The 15,577-nt window shown below is 33.4% G+C and overlaps 1 pseudogene; it reads left to right on the forward strand.

The window, feature by feature from the left end:
* The first annotated feature begins 645 nt into the window (after positions 1-645).
* LOC120089102 lies at positions 646-3,363 on the forward strand (annotated as a pseudogene).
* The last annotated feature ends 12,214 nt before the right edge of the window (positions 3,364-15,577 follow it).

Below are 15,577 nucleotides of genomic sequence, written 5' to 3' on the forward strand. Positions count from 1 at the left end.
ATACAAAAAAAAGTATATAGTTCACTAAGATAGTCAAGCTAGTTAGTCATACCAAGTATATGCAAATAATATCTCTTCTACTTGTGTTGGGACTGTTAAGAAGCGGTCAGTCTTCTGGATGTGACAAGTAGGTCTATAAGGATAACCAATCATCTCCAGACAATCCATTAATGTCAAATTACTATAAAAGACGACTATTAAACACTAGAAACTAACAATTTTAAATTTTTATTTGAAAACACTTTTGTTAATCATGTTTTTTTTTCTGGTTTTTCTTTTAGTATATGATCATTTGAGTTGGTCGTTAGATTTATTCGTAGAAGATAAATGATGCAGTTGGTGGTTGAGTTGCCCGCCTAAGGTGACCGTTGAAGTTGTGCACCATAGGCAGTTGTCATTAGAGTTGATCATTGGAGGTGGTATTTGCTGAAGTTGGTCGCTTGAGGTAAACACAAGTGTTATTGGCAAAGGTGATTGTAACCAGAATTATCATCGGAAGTGGTTGTTAAAGGTGGTCTTCGTTGAATTATGTCGAGAGTGGTAGCCAGAGCCTGGAGTTGATTGTCAAAGTTGGCCACATGAAGATGATCATTGAAGTTGGTCACTAGAGTATATCGTAGAGTGTGACAATGGTAGTCGTTGGCAATGGACAAGGGGGTGAATCATTGAAAACATTGATGGGAGGAAGATAAATGTTAAGTTGGGTTGAGTGGATTAAAATAACCGATTCAACTCCACTCCACTAACATTTAAAGTTGGTGGGCCAAACATTGAGTTGGTAATTTTTACCAACTCAACTCAACTCATGTTGATAAACCAAACGAAAATGTTAATTGAACTAGAGGAATGTCCACGATGCGACCATGGAGACATAATAGAAGTTCACGGTCGATGGAATTGCAAGGGATGTAAAAATTTTAGAAATCGTGGAACTCATTTCCTAAGAAGCACGGATACTTTAGTTTGACTAGCGTGTCTGTGTCCAACAGGTGTCAGACACTCCGAAACTCCGACACTTGTTGGATATGTATCGAAAACTTGTTAGTATGCTAGTTGTATAAAGTGTTGAAAAGTTTGTTATTATTAAACTTTATTTATGGTATTTAGTGTGACTTTTGGGTTTTGTGACTTTTAATTTTTGTAACCAATAGTGATTTTTGAGTTATAGGAGTTATGTGAGTTATGAGCATTTGATGACATTTATAGCTTTAAACCATTGACATTCCTTTGGTTATGTTTGTAAGCCTATATAAAGGCATGCTTAGTTGAATGGAAAAGATATATCTCTCATTTTTCATATTTGTCTTCCACGTTTTTTTCTAACATAAAGTCAAAATAAGACCAGCATTTGGTATATATACATCAAACACTTCTTACATATACTAAGTTCAACATATATAAGACAAAAATAATAAAATTTGAGTGAATTATATCAAACTAATTTTTTAAGCATAAAAATGAATAAACTCATTAATTTTGAACTTCCTTCTCGTTTAAAAATGATATACAGATTTAAAAATGTATGTTTTAATAAACGTGTCCTTGCCATATCCGTGTTCTAAACTTTTGAAAAATGATGTGTTGCCGTGTCGGTATGGTGTCGTATTGTATCCATGTCTCATATTTGTGTCCATGCTTCTTAGCTCTTTCGCTTATCAGAATTGTTGTCGATAGTAGAGGTGAAATTTGACAAATTAGGACACAGATTGGGGTTCTGTACCGACTCGATCTTCCAACTGTTGGATAATTTTCTTTTTCTGAAAATTTGTTATTATTATTATTGTTATTGTTTGACTGTGCCATTGAATCACTCATTGCAGATTGGGGAGATTGCAGGATAGCAATTCAGTCCTCTTTCAATGAGTTTTCAGACCATTGCTTTGCTGAAGTGTCTGGAGATCTATCTAGAAATACTCATCTTTTAAACTCTATGAAATCTGACCTTGATTACATATTTCAGAAAAATAAGGTAGGGTGGTCATCAATTGTTTTTACTGTCACATAAGTTCTTTTCATTATTGTTTATGATTTTTCTGTGGTTCTTCTGTTCTATCATATCAAAACTTTTGTCTGTTGGAATATATGGTATCTTTCATCTTAATACCCCAACAAAACAAAAATTAATAGATGAGAAATGGATGATAATATGTTATTATCGAAGACGAGACGATGGATAAACTGGTCTAATTTCAATTCGTTCCACGTATTTCTTTTTCAAGATATGGAGTTTCATGATCTCTACAAACTATTGCTAAGTCTTTCTAAAAGTCCTTGGCCTTTAGCCAACAGTTACAAACTCCTTTACCTTGTGGATCATCGATGTATTTAAATTTGCAGAAGATTTTTTTGACACTGATTTCTTTTTATTGTGGAAGAACTACAGTAATTTTGTTATCACTTTGGGTATGTTAGTGAGTGATTTTGAAATTGCTAAAATTACTTTTATCGTTTATAAAATCACTCTAAAATACGTCTTTAGTTACTCTAAATCAATTTAATGTTTAATTTTACACTTTGAATTCAATTTTCATATTACCAAAATTAATTTTGAATGATTAAAAGTATATTTTTAGAATGAACTTGAAAGTGTCGAAAGTGATTTTAACCATTTTTTAATTACTCTACAAATGGCCATTATCTCGTTCAAATATGAAATGAAAACTTTTTTCTTTTTCTTTTTCTTTTTTTATGTTTAAATTTTTGTTATAAATTCAAGCAATTGAAGACAATTGGTATTTTCTAACCATCTTGCAAGGATCTCTGACTTTGGTGTCCACAAATCCTTCAATTGCTTCATATTGTGGTTACTTAACATTTCTTCTCTGATGTAACGCACTCGTATTTATTGTTTAGAGTATGTCTAGTTAACTTTTCAAATGTTTAATTTTAGAAAAAAATTTGAAGTATTTGGAAACTACTTAAAATAGCTTTTGGAATACTTTCAAAATTTATTATAAATAATTTTTATCGAAAAAGTTTAAATATATAAAAACATTTTTTTAAAACAATTTTTTTTTCTCGTCAATCCAAACATATCCTTAGTTGTAGGAGTTACACGATCCTCTCTTCTCTTTCCTTGCATCTTATTTCATGGCAAGAAACTTATCCGGACCTAGAAAGATCATGACCGATATATTTTATTGATCAAATTTGATCATTTATATATATTTGTGCTTCTATTGGCAAATCCTATCAACTGATTAGATGTGGCCATATCTTTCTAGTTTGTTTAATTCATCCATTTGTTTTTACTTCATCAGGAGCATGAAATGGAGAATTTTGGCTACTTATCCGGATGCATTTCCAGATGAGTAAACAAGTGAAATTCTTGATAGGAGACTAGACCTTGAAATACCTCGATAACGACAGAAACTACGACGTCATGTAAAATCGTAGCATAATGGGAATGAGAAAATGTAGATTGAGATCATCCTTCCAGAATTATATTCATCATGTTATCCTTTATCTCACTAGGTATCACTACAAGAAATCGCACTTCTTCCGACACCACAATTTGCTGAAAAAGGGTAGAAAATGCGTCGGAAGATCCTCTCCCGACGAATAATAGATCGTTGGGAGTTTAATCGGGAAAAACTCGTCTAGAGAGGAACTCCTGATGCATAAAACAAGGCGTCGAGAGTTGGTTGAAGAACTCCCGATGCATGTATAGGACGTCGGGAGTTCCTCAAACTGACGACGCAAGTTTGATTCAGACTCATTTATTTATATTGTGTAACGTGGTTGGTACTTGGTAGCTTCAAAGTCTTACCTCAATTCTGGTGTTCAAGGGAATTGAGGTACAGAGTAAAGCAGCGTTATGATGAGGAGAAATCCAAATGAAGTACGAGGAAAAAAAACATATTTTACGTATGTTAGGCTTCCTTATTTGTTAGAATGTAGCTTCTATTGTCCCTTTATTTCACAGACAGAAATTCTCTTTCTTGGAGACTTTTTAATTGGTAATGGAGTAGAAATAGTTTTACACTCTTCCATCTTGAATTTCTTCAAATTTTCTTGAGCATATTTTCTAGGAGTGTTAAAAAGATCCGATAACCCGAAAAGATCGATCAATTCAATCCAATTTGTACAATTTGGATTGGATTATCATCTCAGGGTTGGGTTTAGATAAATGAAAATTTCAGGATCGACTAGATAAATGGCCAAAATAGGATGATGTTTTTGAAAAATGACCAAAACTATTTAAGTTTGGAAAAAATAACTAAATCCACTACCTTTTAAAATCTACAAATGGACAGATTTACCTCTTAAGTCAAATATGATTATGGTGTATTTTAATAACAATTCTAATAGAAATACAATAAAATCTAAACTACCTAACAAAAAACATAGGGAAACACATCTAAATTCATACAATAGTGTAACAAACTTTAAAAAAATAAAAAAAATAAATAAAAAAAATAAAAAATTTGGGGAAAAGAATACATGGAAGATTCATGTCAAAAGATGTAGTATAAGTATGAGAAGCAACAAATATCTTGAAATTGCTAAAATATTTGTTTGAGTATGTAAATACAATGTACTAAAAAAGAAACTCTACATATACCTTGAACTTAAGTGCTAAAATCTTTGTTTGAGTAGTGAAATTCAATGTATTAAAAAAACCCTATAGATACCTTCAACTTAATTGCGAAAAAAAAAGGGTTGGGGATAAACACTTTTAGAAAGCTTTAAAAACTAGAACTTTTAAGATATTTCAACAAATAACTTTTTCAGTTAAATTCTATCTTAAATCACTTATTGATCCAAAAGTTTAATTTGATGAGTGGCGATAAATTTAATTATATCATGTAACACTCTAGTGATGGTAAATTTAATTATATCATCTAACACTCTAATTACGAATATTCATTAAGTTTCACACTCAAACTCTAAGTGTTAATAAATACTTTCTACTCATAAACACTTCAAATATTTGTCATATTTTTGACACACATACTAAAATTAATTTATGTTCCTAGTAAAGTATAACAAAATACATGGTATTTATTTGTAACTATTATATATACATTGAAAAATAATTTTTTCTACCTGGGTTTTCTCAATCAAAGTAGCTAAAAACAATGGGCTGAAACTCAACGGATTGGAGTTTCTCGATTAGTTACTGATTGAGATGATATTATTCAAACTTCTATCTTTCTCGCAGCGGTTCCTCAAACTTATGACAATTAATACGTGTCAAAAACTATAAACCGCGCCTCCCCCACATGAGCAATTGCGAAAATGTTTCACATTTACTGACTTTTGAGAGGGGTCGTTGCTTCATATTCTTGCAATCTAGGAAGCACATATACTTCTAATTGTGTAGAGAACCAGTATTAGATACGTATAAGATACGAATATATCCAAATATTTAGCGGATATGTGTCTGATACCTAATTTGAAGTATCTATTTTTTTTTTTAATTTTCAGATACACGTATCTGCTTCCAGGTATGTGAGCGTCCTTTTTTATTTTCCCAAATTTAAGTCCAACCACTTAGAAAGCCCAACTCACTACCCATTTTATTTATGTGCATGTTTCAGAATGATCTTAAAATCATCAAAATCATTTTTTTCATTTTTAAAATCACTCGAAAAAACCACTTTTAATTACTCAAAATTAATTCAGTCTTCAATTTTACACTTTTAAATGCAATTTTCATGTCATCAAAATTAGTTTTGAAGGATTGAAAATGACAAAAGTGATTTTAAACATTTTAAAATCACTTCCGAAACATAAAAGTCTACTTAAATTGAACAATCCAAAACAAAATAAATTAAAAATGATAAAAACATAAAAAAGTTAAAAGAAAAAACTCGAAACGTAATTAAATCTCCATTCTTCTCTTCTCTCTCATTATCTAAATCATGATTCACAATCACTTCATCCTCAACTTCATTCTTCAATTTTCATCCTCTACTTCTTTCCTGCCATCTGCTCAAGTCGCCAACCACCACTCAATGCTACTAGGTTATTTTTTTTCAAGTTTTCACCCTCTTCTTGAATCTATTTTATAATCTAACTTAAAATGAGCATTATAATAATTAATTGGACATTGTCATAAATATACACACAAACATATATATAATAATGTATCTTCAATATATCCGTATCTTAGGTTTTTAGAAATTAACGAATCATCGTGTCATATCGTATCCGTATATCCGTGTATGTGTTTCTTAGCTCATTTCTAATCTTTTTACATTTAAGCTATGATCATCAATATGACCCTATTTTTGGCAAGTGGATAATGGAAGAATAACAAATTTTTTATTTTTAATGGTCAAAATAACAAAAAGGTAACTAGATTAGAAGTATACCAAAATGGGTTTCGAAAAGATTAATTAATAATTATTGACTAACAAAAATACCCTGTAGATAAAAAAAAAAAAAAAAAAAATAAATTGTTTAACCGAAAAATTTACACAAAATGTATAAAAAAAAAAAAAAAAAAAAAAAAATACTCGATATCCAAAAAACCTAGATTCAAGTTTTTTTTTCCAAAAATGCAAAATCAACTACAATACTTACTTTGTACTCTGGACTCTGGTCTTTCGTTACTCACTCTTCCAACTATGACCCAACAATTTAAATTTTTAGATAATTTTTATTTAATTATCTTAAATTATTTGGATATCATTACGTTATTGAAGTTTCTGTTATGCCCTTTATGGTTTTTTTTACATTATTATATGATGTATAAATATATCTTCATCGAAGAAAAAAATGCATCAAGTACAATTATGCTATGATCGAGTATGAACGATCGATTATGATCGAGTAATTCTTTCTCAAAGATTTCATCTTCTACAATTCTAATATGGTATCATAAATTTTTTAAAATCCCACTTCTTCGTCTTCTTCCCTCACGCGCCAAAATAATGAATCCCAATCCTACATTCAACGATACTCCTCCTCCGCTACCACCACCATCGACTGATATTCCAATCAACTTTTTGCCTAACATTCCAACCTCTTCTACTCAATCAACTGATTCTTCAAACTCTCACCAAGACCCATATACAACTTCTCACAACAATCCTTATATTCTTCATCACAGTGACACTTCAAACCTTGTTCTTGTAACTAAACCTCTCATAGACAGCAACTATGTAACCTGGAGCCGCTCGATGATTCTTGCAGTATCAATTCGCAACAAACTAGGATTCATTGGCGGATCAATTTCTCAACCTACAGGTGATTTACTTCATCTTTGGATTAAAAACAACAATGTTGTAGTCGCATGGATTTTAAATTCTGTATCAAAAGGAATCTTATCAAGTATTCTCTTCACCAACTCTGCTCGAGAAATATGGCTTAACCTTTAAGATTGGTTTCAGAAAAGAAATGGACCCTGCATTTTTCAATTTAAACATGGATTATCTACCCTGAAACAAGAATAAGAATCAGTCACAATGTATTTTTCCAAGATTAAAAATCTATGGGATGAATACATATCATATTGTCAAGGATGCACATGTGGAAAATGTACCTGTGGTGGTGTTAGATCAATCGGAGAATTCATTCAGTTTGAATTGCTTTTGTGTTTTCGGATGGGGTAAATGATGATTACAGTCATGCTCGATCTCAAATCCTTCTCATGGATCCTCCTCCAACAATCAATAAAGCTTTTTCATTAGTTGTTCAATAAGAACAACACCTTTCAACCCCTAACCAATTCGAAAGCCTATGACAATTCACAGTCACATCCAAATCACACAGGAAATTCCTCATCTAAACAGAATAAGAACAAGCCCGTGTGTACCTATTGTCATATCTCAAGACACACAATTGATAAATGTTATAAACTCCATGGGTATCCCCCTGGTTATAAACAAAGAAGAAGAACAAACAATCAAGTTCATGAAGTTCCTAATACTATTCCACCTGCTGCAAATCATGCCACAGAAACCATTCTAGCATCATCTGGATCTAACACCAGCCTCAATAATGAAACACTTACTCAATGTCACAACATACTTACAATGCTTCAATCGAAATTAGCTGATGTTAAGGTTGACAATGATGCTATTACTCATGTAGCAGGTATATATTCTTCCAATATTTCCTTTGGTGAATGGATTATTGACTCAGGTGTATTTGCTCACATATGTTTTCAAAAACATGTATTTACTGAATTGAAGTCATTTGCTAGTTCTGTTCTTTTACCTAACAATACACAAATTCTGATTCATCATGCTGGTTTAATTGTCCTATTTGGATCAATTACTCTCCATTATGTGCTCTTTGTACCAGAATTACAGTATAATTTACTATCTATCGGTGCTCTTATATCTTATAATACCCTATTTGTACAATTCTCAAATGAATGTTGTGATATTCAGGCAAGATCCACTTTGAGAACGATTGGCAGGGATAGATTACGTGATGGATTGTACCTCCTAGAAAAGCCATATGAAGTTGTTGATCTTGTGCAGGCATCTTCTATTATCAATGCTATCTCACATACTTCACCAAAAATATGGCATTCCAGGCTTGGACATCTCTCTATCTCTCATTATCAGCTTTAAAGAACATACTATCACTTGATTCTTCTTTGTTGCATAAGTAGCATCCATGTGAAATATATCCTTTAGCCAAACAAAAGAGATTATCATTTGAATCTCATAATCACAAAGCATCTACTATTTTTTATACTATACATATTGATGTTTGGGGCCCTGTTGCCACACATTCATATTCAGGTTATAAATGCTTTCTTACTTTGGTTGATGACCATGGTAGATATACTTGGGTGTTTTTTATGAAGAATAAATTTGATGTAATTCGTATCATTCCACAATTCTTTGCCTATATAGAAACTCAATACAACAAGAAAATCAAAGCTTTTCATTTTTTTTTAATGCCCCATAATTGTCTTTTACTGAATTTTTTCTTCAAAAAGGTGTTATACACCAATTTTCCTATGTGGGAAGGCCAGAAAAAAATTCTGTTGTTGAAAGAAAACACCAACATATCATGAATGTTGCTAGAGCTTTATTTTTCCAGTCTCGAGTCCGTATGAAATTTTAGAGTGAATGGATTTTAACATCTGTATTTCTCATCAATCGAACATCTTCACCTCTACTAAACTGGAAAACTCCATATGAGAGAATATGGCAAAGTAGCAGACTATTCTCTTCTCAAAACATTTGGATGTTTATATTTTGCATCCACCTTACAAAATGGCAGAACCAAGTTTGACCCTCGAGCTACACCTGCTATTTTTATTGGATATCCGTCTGGTATGAAGGCTTACAAATTGTTTGATATTGAAAACAATAAATTTTTAACATCCCGAGATGTAGTCTTCCATGAGTCAGTTTTCTCTTTTCATAAAGTCACTCCTATAGATGAACAACCCTCTTTTCTTTAGAGTATTGTACTTCCCAAGTCAGTTGACATTGACATCTCAACCTAACCTATACATCATCCACCACTTAATAACCAAACTTATCCTTTATCCAGCATAGTGATTTATCTTCACCCAATATCAGTCCAATAAATCAACTATTGATAACCCTCCACCCTCACCATCTTCATCTAATCCTGAAGTCTATTCTCCTACAAAAGACACACCAACAGCACCTTTGCCAGACACACAGATTGATATTTCTCAACCTGTTCCATCTATTCCCACACTTGAACCAAGAAAATCAAACCGAATATCAAAACCTCCTTCATATCTTCAAGCTTACCATTGTAGCCTTGCTCAATCGCAACCTTTACCTTCATCTTTTTCTCGCTATCCTATATCCTCTTCCTTATCATATGAAAAACTTTCCCCAAAATTTTGAGCCTTCTCTTTAGCTGTATCATCTCACTATGAACCTCAATTCTATCACCAGGCCATCCCTTTTGAACACTAGAAGGAAGCTGTGAGAGTTGAAATCCAAGCCATGGAAGACAATCATACTTGAGATGTTATACCTTTTCCTCCAACGAAACACACAATTGGCTGCAAATGGATCTATAAGATCAAACATAAAGCTGATGGAACAATCAAGAGATACAAGGCAAGACTTGTTGCAAAGGGATACACTTAGCAAAAAGGATTGGACTTCATTGAAACTTTTTCGCCTGTTGCAAAGTTAGTCACTGTTCGAGTGCTAATCACACTGGCTGTCTCACACAATTGGAATCTTATCCAATTAGATGTCAATAATGCATTCCTCCATAGAGATCTATTTGAATGTTAATGAGCCTTGTGTTTACAAGAAAATCATCAATAGCTCAGTAGCTTTCCTCGTGTAGTATATGGATGATATCCTACTCATTGGGAATGACGTAGGTCTTTTGACTAATGTTAAGAAATGGCTAGCCGTCTAATTCCAAATGAAAGATTTTGGAGAGTCGCAGTTTATTCCAGGGATCCAAATTATAAGAGATCATAAGAACAAAAGGATGACATTGTCTCAGGCATCGTATATTGACAAGATGCTTGTTAGATATTCGATGCACAATTCTAAGAAGGGTTTATTACCTTTCAGGCATGGAATTGTATTGTCTAAGGAACAGTGTCCTAAGACTCCTCAAGAGGTTGAGAAAATGAGAAGAATTCCTTATGCATCGGCTATTGGTAGCCTTATGTATGCAATGTTATGTACTAGACCTGACATTTGTTATGCTGTAACACCCAGAGTGTTTTAACTTTCGAGGACGAAAGTTCTTTGAGGAGGGAAGAATGTAACACCCCGCACATTTTTTATATATAGTAATGTAATTTCAGTAACATTATTATTTGGTAATTCAATAATTGCTTAGTCAGAGGGCATTTTTGGAATTTAAGTTTGGCAGAAAATGATTAAATTTTAAATTTCAATGTGAAAGTTGGCAGGAATTAATTTTTCCTTTCGAAACGGAAAGAACTTATTATAATTACACTTTTTTTTTGTTATTACATTTTAAAACTCCCATCAATCCTACATTTATTATTATTATATTTTAAAACCCCCCATCAATACATTTATTATTATTATATTTTANGTTATTACATTTTAAAACTCCCATCAATCCTACATTTATTATTATTATATTTTAAAACCCCCCATCAATACATTTATTATTATTATATTTTAAAACCTCCCACCAACCCTTTCTTTCTTCTTCCTCGCACTGCACGCCCAAAATTTTCCCTCTCGTTTCTTCCCATGAACGTCGCCTCCGTCCAAACCCACGAACGCCGCGCCTTCTTTTTCGACCGCAAGCACCTGTTCAGTGGCGTCGACTCGACTCCCTTCATTCGTCTAGGCCACGAAGCAGTTGCCGTCTCTGATCGTCGACAGTATTGCAGCAGTCGCCGCCTCTGATCGTCGATGGTGTCGCTCAATAATCCGCGTCGGTCTCCGTGGATTGTAGGTAGTCGCCCAGAACCTCGAGATCCCACAATCACTCGCGCTCAGATCTGAAGATTTATAATCAGACAGTCACACAAGGGTGTTTCGGATCCGTTGTCTCTCGTCGTTTGTGCTGTCAACAATAAAGGTCGTCGGAACTTGTAGATTTGGGGTAAGATTGTGCCATTTTAATTGGATTTGTTGGCTAATGGTGTTTTGCTTCAACCTATTGACACATATTTGTTTGGGTTTAAAAATCAAGTTTTGGAGAAGCTTTGAAGTTAAAAGTGTGATGTCAAGAGGATTTTGGTTGTGGTTTCGACAAGCTTTTGGGTAAGATTATTGGGAATTATTTTGGTTAATTTGGTTATTGGAACTGAGCTCTTTTTTATTAATTGTAAATTTGGATTATGTTTAGGCTTAATTCAAGATCCATCTAAGCTAGGAGGAAGATTAATTTGCTTGTCGCTTAGACATAATTTTTGACTTCGAGGTAAGTAATCTTACCACTGGAACTGCCCATGGGCCAGGCTTTAGTTGTATGCTAGCATGGTGAGTGTATGTTATGGTAAATTGTTAGTATGTTGATTGATAGTATGACCTGAATCAAAGTATGTTTTGGCACGAGTTCTGAATTGTTTAAATACACACCTAAGCACTTGATCGTTAGTATGTGATGGTATGTGTTTTCATATGTCGACGTCTGATCTGCTGGTGTTGAGGCATACTTGTATGTTGTAGAATTATGATGTAAGGTTTACATGAATGTTGTATAATATGTTGTTGAGGATTATGTGTATGTGATGGAGCCATAGTACAAAGGATTTCATGTATGTTTTAGAATTGTACGGTGTTGATTCTTTGAATGTTGAGATTGTGTGAATATCCTTATTGATTAGTTAGATGCTCACCAGTTTTGTGTTTCCTTCGAAATTCACCAGTTTGTGTTTCCTTCGGGATTCACCAGTTTTGTGTTTTCTTCGGAATTCACCAGTTTTGTGTTTCCTTCAGGATTCACCAGTTTGTGTTTCCTTCGGAATTCACCAGTTTGTATTTCCTTCAGGATTCACCAGTTTGTATTTCCTTCGGGATTCACCAGTTTTGTGTTTCCTTCGGGATTCACCAGTTTTTTGTTTCCTCCGGGATTCACCAGTTTTTTGTTTCTTTTGGGATTCACCAGTTTTGTGGGCATACTTAACTACAATAGGATAGGACTCAGTCTCTTGTCTGTTTCATGTGTTTATGTGCCATATGAGGGTATCTAGAGGACATAGATGCCTAGCTTGACCCCAGTGGTGGGGCTACTTACTGAGTATTTCATACTCATCCTTTCTTATGTTGATGTTTCAGGAAAATGTAAAGATGTACCAGCAATAGCGCAACGGAATTCGTGATCGTGTCACTGGGACTAGACCTTTTCGCTTCCGCATCTTGAAATTTGATATTTAGTTTTACTGTTTAAAATTTATTACTAAGGATTATTTCTCTTATATTCCTTTGTTAGTCTTTAAGAATTTTGGGTAGCCTATTAACTGATTTAATAATTGCATTTAATAAATGTCTTTTGAACTTCTCTTATTTAATTAGCATTTATTTCAAATAACTGAGCGTCGTTTTAAATTCTGTGCATGCATTTATTTTAGTAACGGCCTTACCTAAGTCCTAGGGGGTCGGGTCGTTACATATGCAGTAGGGATTGTCAATCGATATCAGACCAATCCAGGATTAGATCACTGGATGAAGGTCAAAACGATCCTCAAGTATCTTCAGAGAACGAGGGACTATATGCTCGTGTATGGAGATAAAGATTTGATCCTTACAGGATACATAGACTCTGACTTTCAGATTGACCGGGATCCTCAGAAATCCACATCAGGGTCAGTGTTTACTCTGAATGGAGGAGCTATAGTATGGTGAGCATCAAGCAAGGATGCATCGTAGACTCCACTATGGAAGCCGAATACGTAGCTACTTGTGAAGCTACTAAAGAGACTGTTCGCCTTAAGAAATTCCTTACTGATTTGGAAGTTGATCCAAATATGTCTTTGTCCATCACACTTTATTGTGATAACAATAATGCTGTAGTAAATTCTAAGGAACCCAGGAGTCACCGAAGAGGCAATCACATAGAACGAAAATATCATTTCATTCGAGAGATTGTGCATCGAGGTGATGTGATTGTTATGAAGATTTCTTTGGAGCACAACGTTGTTGATCCGTTTACAAAGGCTCTCACGGCTAAAGTGTTCAAGGGTCATCTAGAAAGTCTGGATCTACGGGATATGCAGCACATTGTTTAGGCAAGTGGAAAATATTACTGGGGTATAGTGTATGCCCTAGTTTATTGTATTTTTGTACTTTATTTGTATTGTACATTTGGCTCCCTAAGCTTTAGGACAAGTGGGAGATTGTTGGGAATAGTGTCCTAAATCTCCTTGTAATCTCGTAGCTTGTAAACTTTGTATAAACATATTGTTGTTAATAAAATAAGTGGTATTTTATAAGCATATATTTAATCCAATAAACTAAAGTCTGAGGTTATTTTATGTAATGTAAACAAGTATGTAGAGACATACAGGTGGATCTTGTTTAAATAATAACCTAAATGGTCTGTAGTAGATGAATAAGGCTGGGTACTTTATTCTGATCAAGTTATTTTATGGATTTTAATAGCATGATTTGGAAAATGTGTGACCATGTTTTGTGTATGAAAGTTATGAGGATTATGAGCATGTTGAACCTATATGTTATGTTATGATTCGTGTTGTGAGATCACTTATGAGATATATGTATGTGGTGCATGTTAGATGAGTAGGGGCGATCTATCGTCTCGCCACGATGCATGTTTTGATACAGTGGACCAAGGGTCCAATTCCACGACTTGACGGTGTGCTATCAGGGTACTAGACATGCATGAATCGACAGGTTCATTTGCATGTTAAGATTCCGTGAATCGATATGTTCACTTTCATTTTTTTCTTTATGGTGTGCCATCAGACCACTAGACATGCGGGATAAGTCGAGATAGGTTATCCCATTAGATAGCCATCCAAGAATAGTTACACTATGTACGACACTAGCTCCAAGCATTCATTGCATGTGATTGCTTAGTCTGATCCTGGCTGACAAGAGGACTACGTGACAGTGCCAATATGACTAGACAAATGCTTCTGCATATGAGTTCTTGTGTCATTTTCATGTTTTCTCTATTTTCTTTTCATGAACTTGATTTTGATGGAATATAGGTGTTAGAGATCTTTTTTTTTTTTCAGTTAAATTTTCCTTATTTTAAAATTTTATGTTTTAAGGGTACTCTGAATCAAAACATTATGGAATTTTGAGCTAGAGTTTCGTTTGAATCCTTTATTAAATAAAACAGTCCAACTTTTTAATTTTAAATGTAAATGTTTATGTACAAGTCTATGCATGCATGAAGTATCGATCTTATCAGATATCTTAGTAAGTTGGATTGTCACATCCTTGCTTTCAATACTTACTCTAAACTCTCCTCATCCTTGCTCACGCTCTATTATACATCCCCACTTTATATTCTTATTCTTGACTATCACCACTTTATTATTCACTCAATTTTAATAAAAAGAGCAAGAGTGAGAGCAAAGAGTAAAGAACAAGAGTAAAAAATGAGAAACGAGAACAAGAACGAGTAGTTAGAGAAAATAGAGAGTGAAAAAAATCTACACCGTATCGAATAAGAGAAATTAACAAGGCTAGTGAGAGAGACCTCAATCAGCGTGCACAATGTTACGTTTCAACAATGTCACACTAATATGATGTAAGTAAAAGGTCAAAAAATACTTTTTTTGTATCTAGGTTTTAGGTCTAGTTTCTATTTGGTCCCTAGGTTTCAAAATATTGCACATTTAGTCTTAAGTTTTGATTTTTGTTTCACTTTAGTTCTTACATTTCAAAATGTTACAATTTTACCCTTGAGATTTGAGTTTTCTTTCAATTTGATCCCCAAGTTTCAGATTTTATATTTTTAACATCGGTTTTTCATTAAGTACTCACTCCCAATCATTAACGTCAATATTAATTAACTAACTTAAAATAACCATGAAGTGAATTTTTAAATTTAAATTTAAAAGTGATAGAAAATAGTGAAACTTAATTAATCATAATTATTTTTGTTATTTTAAATTTATTAACATACATCTATACTATCTAAAGTGGGTTATGGGAAGAAACATTTGATTTTTGGTTTTGCCTTTTTAGTAATTGGT

Source organism: Benincasa hispida, chromosome 10 (genome assembly GCF_009727055.1).
Source record: "Benincasa hispida cultivar B227 chromosome 10, ASM972705v1, whole genome shotgun sequence".
Taxonomy (NCBI): Eukaryota; Viridiplantae; Streptophyta; class Magnoliopsida; order Cucurbitales; family Cucurbitaceae; genus Benincasa; species Benincasa hispida.